The 10008-nt window shown below is 42.4% G+C and overlaps 1 long non-coding RNA gene across 1 annotated transcript; it reads left to right on the plus strand.

Moving 5' to 3' along the window:
- The first annotated feature begins 701 nt into the window (after positions 1-701).
- LOC123094993 (uncharacterized) lies at positions 702-3084 on the plus strand. The gene is made up of 3 exons (XR_006446071.1): positions 702-1116; positions 2461-2577; positions 2806-3084. It is a non-coding gene; the product is annotated as an uncharacterized lncRNA (long non-coding RNA).
- The last annotated feature ends 6924 nt before the right edge of the window (positions 3085-10008 follow it).

Below are 10008 nucleotides of genomic sequence, written 5' to 3' on the forward strand. Positions count from 1 at the left end.
AATTCAAGGATCATTTCCATAAGTACCATATTCCAGCCAGGATTATGAAGATCAAGCAGCGCGAATTCCTCGCTCTCACACAAGGAAGCCTGTCAGTAAGTGAGTACCTGCACAAGTTCAATCATTTGGCCCGCTATTCTCTTTATGATGTGGCCACAGAAGAAAGGAGGGTCGATAGATTTCTTGGAGGATTGAACCAACACCTAAGATGCACTCTCAGTATGTTTGATTTCCCAGATTTCCAAACTCTGGTGAACAAAGCCCTCATTGCAGAAAGGGCACACAAGATCGTGCACGACAATAGGCCCGCTAATAATGACCACAAGCGCAAATTCAAGCCCAAGAAGGATGTGCAACCAGTGCAGAAGGCTCGTACTTGGCAGCAGACTCAGGTTGAGTACAAACCCAATTGGCAGCAGAATGTTAACAAGGATACCCCCAATAAAGCAACACATATTCTACATCGTTTTGACTATTCGTTGCAAAATTAATAGTAGATACGCATATAAGCGGTGTAGCATATGCATTGCAGACTCGCAACTCGTGGCCCTGTTCGTGGTGCAACAGATCTTATATGTTGCGAGGTATTGGTTGCAAATTGTATTTATTATAATACTCCAAATACATGTAATTAAAAAAATCAGCACAAAAATAAATTAATTAGACACACCCGCACACATAATGAATGTGGCACGAAAATCTTTCTTTTAGGGATATGTGGCGCGAAAATCTGTGCTAACCGACCGAGCAGAACCAAATTGCGCGGAGTCCACCATCGATCTAGATTGATATTCTCCTTCAAGTCCGGATCGATCTAGGTCTACTACGACACAAATCGATCATCCAATCTCCTCTCGCTGAGCGGGAAGGCTGGAAGGCGGCGAGCCGGCGACGGCCCGGTGAGTGGCGGGAAGGCGGAGGCGGACAGGGGAGCGGTGGCTTTGCGTGCAGCAAAGAAGGGAGAAGCGGCGAGGCTGCGGCAGGAAGGCTGTAAGTCGTCTGCTAGCATACCCTACTCCTCTGCCCGCCCCTCCAGCCTGCCCACCGGCGGTGCTCTCCTCCTTCGGCCACCCATCTTCTCCTTCACTGTGTACGACGGCGAGATTAACCTCCGAGGTAACCCTCTTCCTCCCTCGTTCCCATCTCCTCTCATCTAGTGACCTACTTGTGGGCACCTCGAGACATGGCCGTGGGATGTAGGGGGATTTGATAGATGATGAAGGGGATGGATCGTCAGATTGGAGAGATGGATCCCTCCCCCTGTCTTTGTGATCAAATCATTTGAGAGAGAGGAGCTTCAGGCTTGTCACAGTTTCAGAGATGTACTGTACCACTAGGGATATGTCCAGTTGTTTGGGATTTGTTCCCAATAGGGAATTAATCACCATGGGGTTTGTGTGAAACCTGTGTTTGTCAATCTAATCTCTGTTGGGGTTTGACCCATATCCCTCTTAATCCCTGTAGACTTCATTGTTGTTCCGTTGGTTAGGGATTGAACAAAATTTGTACATGAATATAGTTTAAATGTTGTACTACTAAGTAAACATTCATATCTAAATTCAGTTTGTACAAGGAATGTTTAAAATATTCAGAAAATGTAGTGTAAGCATTGCACTGAGTAAACATTCATCTCTGAAACTAACAATTAGGTTCTATTTCTAATGTGAGTAAACATTCATGGAATGTATTCTTCCTCCCTTCTATTTCTAATGAGACCCCTTACTGCCATATCCATTGTGAAAACATCTAAGTTCTAGTTTTAGTATAGAGTACATGTATATAATATATATATATGGGAGTAAGTCAACACAAGTGAGCATAATCAGAACAAGGACCCTATCTGTAACATAATAGAAACATATATGTTTTAATTTTTATAAAGCAAACACACAAGAGTCTCTAAAAATATAACAGATGTCTGCTAAACTTAACGACAACTTTAGGAATCTTTATCGAGTAGAACTCTGAATCCAGTGTTGGTTTTTCTATCCAAATTTGCATAAGAAGGACAAGATGAGAGACAATTGCTTGAACCTCTATATTTTCATATGTTAAGAGTAATACTTGGACCTATCTCCAATTTGTTGGAGTACATACACTTATGTCATTTATTGACAAGAAGATTATATCTACTTCAGAGTATTTTCTGAAACACAGGTGGAAAATAGTTTGAAAATGCACAAAGATGCACCTTGATTAAACTTCTTCTTAACTTCCATTTGTTTCCCTTAACATGTGAATGCATCTCTGTTTCCTTGAAGATTAATGCTTCTGTTTTATTTTTGCTTGAGTGTTTGTTGTGTTCACCTCAGCTCAGTTCGTTGCCGGTTCAGTCAACCAAGAAATAAAAAGGAAATCCTTGACTTTTTGTGTATATTTCGTATGTCGCATGTTCAAAATATTTTTGCTTTTAGTGAATTGTTAGATCAAAGGATTCAAATTTGTACAACATGGTTCCAGGTGTTTGGGAATAGATGAACTTTGGCAGCTGCTGCTCGTGTTGTATCGTGATGGAAATTCAGTCCATCAGCAATTGAATTCGACTATTTGAACATGCTAGCTGCTGTCGTACAAGAGGTGAAGGGTAGTTATACTGTTTACTGCTTGTGATGTACTATGTGTTCACAAATTTTACCTAGATGTATTATGTGTTCACAAATTTACTTTCATTCTATTATGCTGGACGCAATACCACAATAAAGGTCAGCTTCCAGTGTGATTCTGTTATTTACATTCTTAGTATTATTGCCACAACCTATGTCGTTTTGGACATGAAACTTACTACTCTACTACTTCTACATGCAGGTTTGATGGATAAAGAAAGTCGCCAATCTAAAAATGTGGAGCCTAGCTGAAGTGATGAATTCATTACTGTTATTTGCTATTTTTTATTTTATCTCCATGTACTTTATAATTTGGACAAGATTTGTAGGTGTGACTGCCCTAAAGTGTCCGTACTTGATCTCAAATACGTTGGTGTTGGTTGTTCTGTTTCCTAAACATTCTTACACATGTTACTGTCAAAGAAAAAACATTCTTACACATGTTCATATGTACCTACATCTGGGTTGTTGCTTATCTCATAATCATCGTAGAAGTGTTAAATAGGCTGGTTCCATGAAATCGATCAATACATTGGTGTTGGTTGTCTCCTTGCCAATATATCACGAGGGCATCTCTAACTTGGAGGGGGACAACAATAGAGTGTTAGTCTTAATCTCTTTGCACCAGAATAATGTAGCTGCAGCTTTTCTTCAGTTAGCTGTAGCGTTTCTTCAGTTAACTGTGCTTTTTCAACACGTCACAAATAATCTATCTTGTGTTGTGCATGTCTCTGTTCTTTGCCACTCTGTTGTGTGAGTTGAATTCACTTCATCATTGATCCACACCGTGAGTCGATCCTAGCCTGATTTCCAAAGCATACATTTTGAATGGAATTTAACAAAATATATTATGCAAATTAAAAATAAAATGAACAATTTTTATTCAAACCTAAATATTCGTTCCATACAGCCAGACTATATTTTGTCCAGACAATTATTAGAACTTCTAACAAAATTAACCTCCCCTATACTTGATGGTGATCTCATACGCCTGGCCGGGCTGGCCGGTGGCACCTCCGTCGTTGCCGTTGGAGCCGGGCTTCCAGCGGCAGAAGAGTGCGGAGTCACCGTAAGGCTTCCCGACCGCCGCCTGGAGCTCGCAAATGATCCTATTCACTTGCTCCTGCGCCATGTGTAGTGTGGCCACGACCACCAGGGATGTGGGTGCAGGGAGAGACAGGCGGCGGCGCGGTGGTCTCGCTTGGAGACCACTGCTTGTCGTACTTCAGCATCTTCTCGTTGAGGCGGCGGAGATGATGCTTTCTCATCTTCGCTGTAGTCTTTGACTGGTCGATGACCCAGTCCATCATGTCCAGTCACATCTCTCCGAGAAATATCACAGGCATATGGTTCGCATGCGGCGCGGGCGGCATTCTTATCTAGTGAGCCACTTCAATGCCTGTCCCAATGACAGCCCGTGTCCGCTCTGGGCCCTCGACGTACCATGCAGAGCGGAAGTGCATTTGCGTGGGAAAGGGGACCGGCGCAGGAGATGTATTTGGGTGGTTAAGGTTGTCCACGCGTACGTGTCAGCGGTCCGGGCGCCCGCAAAGGCCCCCATTATTTGCATCCGGTTTGCGAGATTCCGAACTACCTGAGTGGTCCATGGACCTATGGGGTATCGTGTTGGATGGAAAACTATGTCAGGACACACGTTCGTCGATCTGGACATTTGCAATGTTTTGAGGGTCCACATTAGCGCTGACCCTCAAAATGGATACATTCTTTATCCGTAGACCTGTCCGAACTGGTCCAAAGACAGTGATGTGGTAGATGGCCATACAACCATGCTCACATCCATTTCAAAAGCAAATTAGAACGAACCAGACGAATTTCACCAAACACGACGCAATTAATTAAATTTCATTCGTAGTTTACATAAAACTTACGATATTTCATCCGTTTAACTAAAAAGTAAAAAAAACTAGGTTAACTTGTAGCGGGCGGTGACCTCGTACGCGTGGCGGCCCTGACCGGCCATACTGTCATCGTCGTCTGTGTAGTCCTTCGACCGGCAAAAGGGCGCTGGGGTGCGACAGCCTTGCCCGGCTGCCACCTGGCGCTCGTAGAGGAACCACTCTGCTTCCTCCTGCATGGCGCGGAGGGCCTCCGTGGCCAATGCCGGCCCTGACCATGGTGCCCGGGCGGTAGCGAAGGTGTGTCACTTAGCGACCACTCTTTGCTGATCCTAGCGAGCGACCTATCCAAGGAGCGGCGATGGCACCCTGCGACCTTCTCCGCGTTGGTGATGGAGCGGTCACGGATCGTGGCCTCTGCCAGGTTTAGGTCCTCACGGACCCAAGCCGATGCCTCGTCGAAATTGGCAAACACGGAGCAGCCCGCTGCGTTGCGCTACTCCGGTCGTGTTGCCTGCCTGGTCGCCCTCTGCTCGGTCGACTGCTCGGTCGACACAATGGCCTGCGATGAGGAGTCGGCTCCGCTGTAGCCACCCGAGGTAGTGGATGAGGCGGTCGAGCGGCTTCGCAATTGCCAGCGGCACCTCCTCCTTGACGGACTTCTCGCGCCAGTTGTGGCATTGTGGCGACGTCGACCGGTCGATCCAGGCATAATGGTTGTGTGGCGGCGAGGATGGCTCCACCTTCATGCGACGCTTGATCTAGACGCCGCAGTTGCATGGGGAGGGCTTCTCCACAAATCGATGGGAACCGTGTTGGATGGCAAAATGTGTCCGGACCCCTTGGTCCGGAAGGATGCGAGTGATTTAGGGATCTAGTTGGAGATGCCTTTTGACCTGATATGTACTCCATCCGTTCCTAAATATAAGTTCCTTGTTGAAATCTCTAAAAAGATTTATATTTAGGAACAGAAGGAGTAGGTTGGAACATGGAAGCTAAGAAATTTGTTGTGTTTTGGATTAATTTTTTCTATTGTTTGAGCAACAGAATTCATTTTTACTTCCACACATGTTGCACTAAAATTGTACAAACATAGAAGAAGCACATTTTATTTAACGCAAATATATGTACAGTCATGGGCCAGATGGTAATAACAAAAAATATAATTTGTTTCGCTCCAAATTATTAGTCTCACTCGTATTTATTTTTGGTTTCACTTCATTTTCCCCCTTTTCCTCCATTCTCTCCCGCCAATAGCGACTAATCTGCCAAAGAAAAAGTTAAGTACGCGCGCTTCATTACCATGGCCCCACATCTCATAGGCATCCAGGACAGAGACTAACATCGGTCAAACAGATTGCGATGAGGTAACTGCGCAAATAAAATCGGAAACCTCCCCTCATATCAGTACGGTTCCCTTCCTCTTCTCGCGCTGGATCCATCGCACGCCCGGCGGCCGGTGGCGGAGGCGTCACCACAAGCTGAGCAAGGTTAGTTGCTGATCTACTCCCCCACAATTATCCTCTCTTGCTCCCTATTCCACCGATCTGTGCTCTTAATCAATTCACGTCTCTCTTGCAAGGCAAATCCGAGTAGATTGTTTAGATCCGGCTGGTACGTGTTGGTAACAAGCCTGCGTGTTCATCTAGTAAGTGCCCTGCTCCCTATCCCTCATTGCTACAATTCATGGTGTTCATCTAGGAAGTGCCCTGGTACGTGGTGGTAGATTGTCAAGATCTGGCTGGTACGTGGTGGTAACAATCCTGCGTGTTCATCTAGTAAGTGCCCTGCTCCTTATCCCTCATTGCTGCAATGCATGCCCTCCGTATTGGTTCTAAGCTGTTTTTTTCTTCACCCACCGATAGATATACATAGAGATTAGATCACGATTCTAGTTTAATCTGAAATTGATTCATTGTTCAGTTTACTCATTGCAAAAGTTTTCACTGTCAGTCGACTGAAAACTTTTTCAATCAGATTTTCCGGCCAATTGGTGCCTGACAATTTGATCCTGTTTGTACTTGTCATCAGTATGTCGATGTCAATTTTATCTACCGGCCCCGCTAGTGTTTCCCCATTGAGTTGCTTCAGTCTAATGACAAAAAAAACCCGAAGAAACATGAAACATTTATCAGATTATATCAATGCTATTGTAAAATTGAGACCACCACCAATTACTCTGGCCAAATAACAATGAATCGTTGTAAAAGCACACCGTAAAAATGAATCAAAATTTCACTATTATTAGTACTTTAGTATCAGACTAGGAGCAGCAAAACACACTTGGATGCTCTGGTTCAAATTTACTATAACTACACAGTAGAATTACAGTCCTTGCTACACTGTAAATCATACAATAGATACACTGTGGACAAAACATCATTAGTTTAAGGAGCAACAGAACAACTATGAGCCTAATGGTTCAAAATGTATTACACTTTGCAGAACAATTACATTACTTAAAACTTTGTGGTAGAATACACTGCACACATTCCAAATAAAGTAGTTTAGTACCTGCTGGGAGCAACAGACAAAATTCAGCAAAAGACACTAGGAAAAAGAAACCATTTAGGACTAAAGTTGAGAATTACTATAGCTTTGCAGTAGAGTTGCATTTCTTGTGACACTGTGAATATAAACAAAATGCACCATAAGAATAACAGAAATTACTAAATCGTTGCTTGGGAATTATAGTTTTTTAGATTGTGTTATATATATTTTAGTTTTTGAAACAACCTATATTGTACGTTACATAATTTATTTAAACTTTTAGTCATTGTCATGTTGCAAAAGATGTGTATCCAACAAGAATTAACGTTGTTGAATCTAATGAGGATTATATGACAGAAGAACCAATCGAACATCGTAATTCTGTTGAAAAAGATGTCGAATCATCTGATGTCTAAGAAATAACTACTAATGATAAAGAAGGTTTCACATATTGTGATGATGCTGATGTAGATGAAAATGAAGATGGTAAGTTTGCTCATTCCTTATTGATTGCAATATATGGTTATTCATCATAGTAACATATAATTCATGGTTCATAATGGTGGCAGTGCACGGCAATTTGAAAAAGGTTCTGCTGCACACAAGGTATCTCCATAGTCTGATATACGAAATTACGATCAAACTATAGTGCTCCCATGTTTATGTGTTTACTTGTTGCTTTGTGAATGTTGTCCAGAACCAAGAAACTTTTGATCAGAATTTCAGTACACAGCAAGGGAAAATAAATGCTGCCGCACACAAGGTATATTTCCATTACCATATACAATATGTTCAAAATATATCGCTTCGATGTTTATGTATCTACTGGTTGTGTTGCTATTAGAACGTTGTTCAGAACAAAGATACTTTGCTTGAGAATGTCAGTGTACGTGTGCGAGAAAAAACTTCTGCTGCAAACAAGCTAGTATCTTTTCGTAATCAGATACATATTTTGCTCAAACTATAGTGCTAGCTTGTTTATTCGTTTATTACCTCTACTTTGCTATAAGAGTGTTGTCCAGACCAAAAAAACAAAAAAGCTGCTAATGCAGCCAGTAAGAGAGCTCAAAGTGGTTCGCTAAGTTGGTTGGGTGCCAGTGAACTACTTGTAAGACTGCTCAAATTCATTTCATACGTACCCCTATTTTGTCTGTCTTGTCATGGGTGATGAGGATAATTCTGCCAATGGTAACTTTGGTTTTCTCTAACTTGCAGGAACTAAAGTATTCTTGAAGAGCCTGAAAAATCATAACTAGCACATAGCTCTTGGTACAAGTGATCCTAAATTTAAACTTGATGGTGCTGAAATTAGAAATGGATTCCGGGCTGTGCGTGTCGATATGGCACTTGTGAAAACTAAAAATTTGGTACGGAGTTGAAAAAACTGCAATACTCTCGGTAATGCATAAAAAAAACTAATATCTTGCCTCTATTACTACTTGCATCATGGCAATCTTTGTGTATTAACAACTCATTTTGTTATCTTGTTTGTAGATTCAAAAGAAAATGGATGACTCTATGGTGTGTGGAAAGTATACTGCAATGATGATGTTGATGTTTCGGTTCATGATGATGATGATGATGATGATGATGATGGATGCTTTCAGTTTTAGTTAAGTTGTAGGGATGGCGTATATTGGATATTGTTCCTCCTTGATTTTTAGTTATGTTGTAGGGAAGTTGATGGATGCTTTCAATGTAAGTTTTGTTGTCAAGAAAATAGTCAGATTATGCATCACACTTGGATGATGTTCCTCCTGTAATATACACTATTGTAATCCAACAGTTCTATCTAATACACGATTTCTTCCTCTCTGAGTATATTATCTTGTTTTCCTTCATTTCAAATATATAATTATCACAATTATGTGGAGCATTAATTTAATCGCTAGTAATATATAGCATTATTATTATTATTATTATTATGCACATTATATATGTACAAACGCTTGAAGCGTTGGCAATTTTTTGTTGCAAGCAATGGGATTTTGATTCCTGCACATTAAGCACCACCATATAATAGTGTTGTATGAGTCCATTTTATCTATTGTAGTCTTGCAACGGTCCCTTTTACCAATGCCAATATAAGTGTTGCATTATGCCCTAGCAACACTGGATAAGGCAACGCATCCCAAACCGTTGGTAAAGACATCAGCAACGCATATATAGAGTTTTAGATACGGATAAAGGCGTTGCTATAGGGGTGGTCCTGTTGTAACCTGGTGGAACGGACTGCTAAGCACTCTGATGTTTCAGAACCGCCTGCTAAGCAGTCTGTAGGTCCAGGACCGACTGCTCATCAGTCTGTCGATCGCAGTCGCATGATCAGCATACCAATGTGTCAGCACTTCCTGCTCAGCAAACTAACGCGTTGGCACGGCCTCCTCAACACATGGACAAGTTGGCACCACCTGTGAAGAAACCGGACTTAGCTTCAACGCATGGTCAGTAGTCCGATGCCTCTGCTCCTACAGTCCAGCAGTCCGTCACAGTAGCACCGCCAGCTCAGCGGTCCGGCAAAGAGAAACCGTCTGCTAAGCAGTCCGTCAAAGCTTTCCATCTTCTCGGCAGTCTACCTTGCAGGCAACCAGACATTCTGCCAGAAATGCTTCAAGTACCAAGAAGGAAGTGGCCAAAAAGCCTACACCGGCAAAGAAGCGCGGCGGGAAAGTGAAGAGGAAAGAGAATGATTGCCTCTTGCTTAAATCACTCATCGCCCGGAACCAAATTAACAGCAGGTTGTTCGAATCAGGGAGTATTATTTCTGACAACATGGATGATGAAGAACTAGAATTGGTGCTTGCTAAAAGTAAAGCAGACGTACTTGAAGTACGCAATTATCTCCATGGCCAGCCATTTCTTGTTGGCGAATACTTTGATGAGTGCAGCTCCAGTTGCCGCAAGTTACATGAATATTGCATGGATCAAATGTCACTAGGTCATCATGGTTTGCTAGTCCACTTCAACAGAGATCATTTCTGACACGATGCTAGTTCATTCGATGTGAGTTTCGAGAACTTACATCTCTTCTTCAACTTCAACGAGCTTGATGCCACTCT

This window comes from Triticum aestivum, chromosome 4B (assembly GCF_018294505.1).
Source record: "Triticum aestivum cultivar Chinese Spring chromosome 4B, IWGSC CS RefSeq v2.1, whole genome shotgun sequence".
In the NCBI taxonomy this organism is placed as follows: domain Eukaryota; kingdom Viridiplantae; phylum Streptophyta; class Magnoliopsida; order Poales; family Poaceae; genus Triticum; species Triticum aestivum.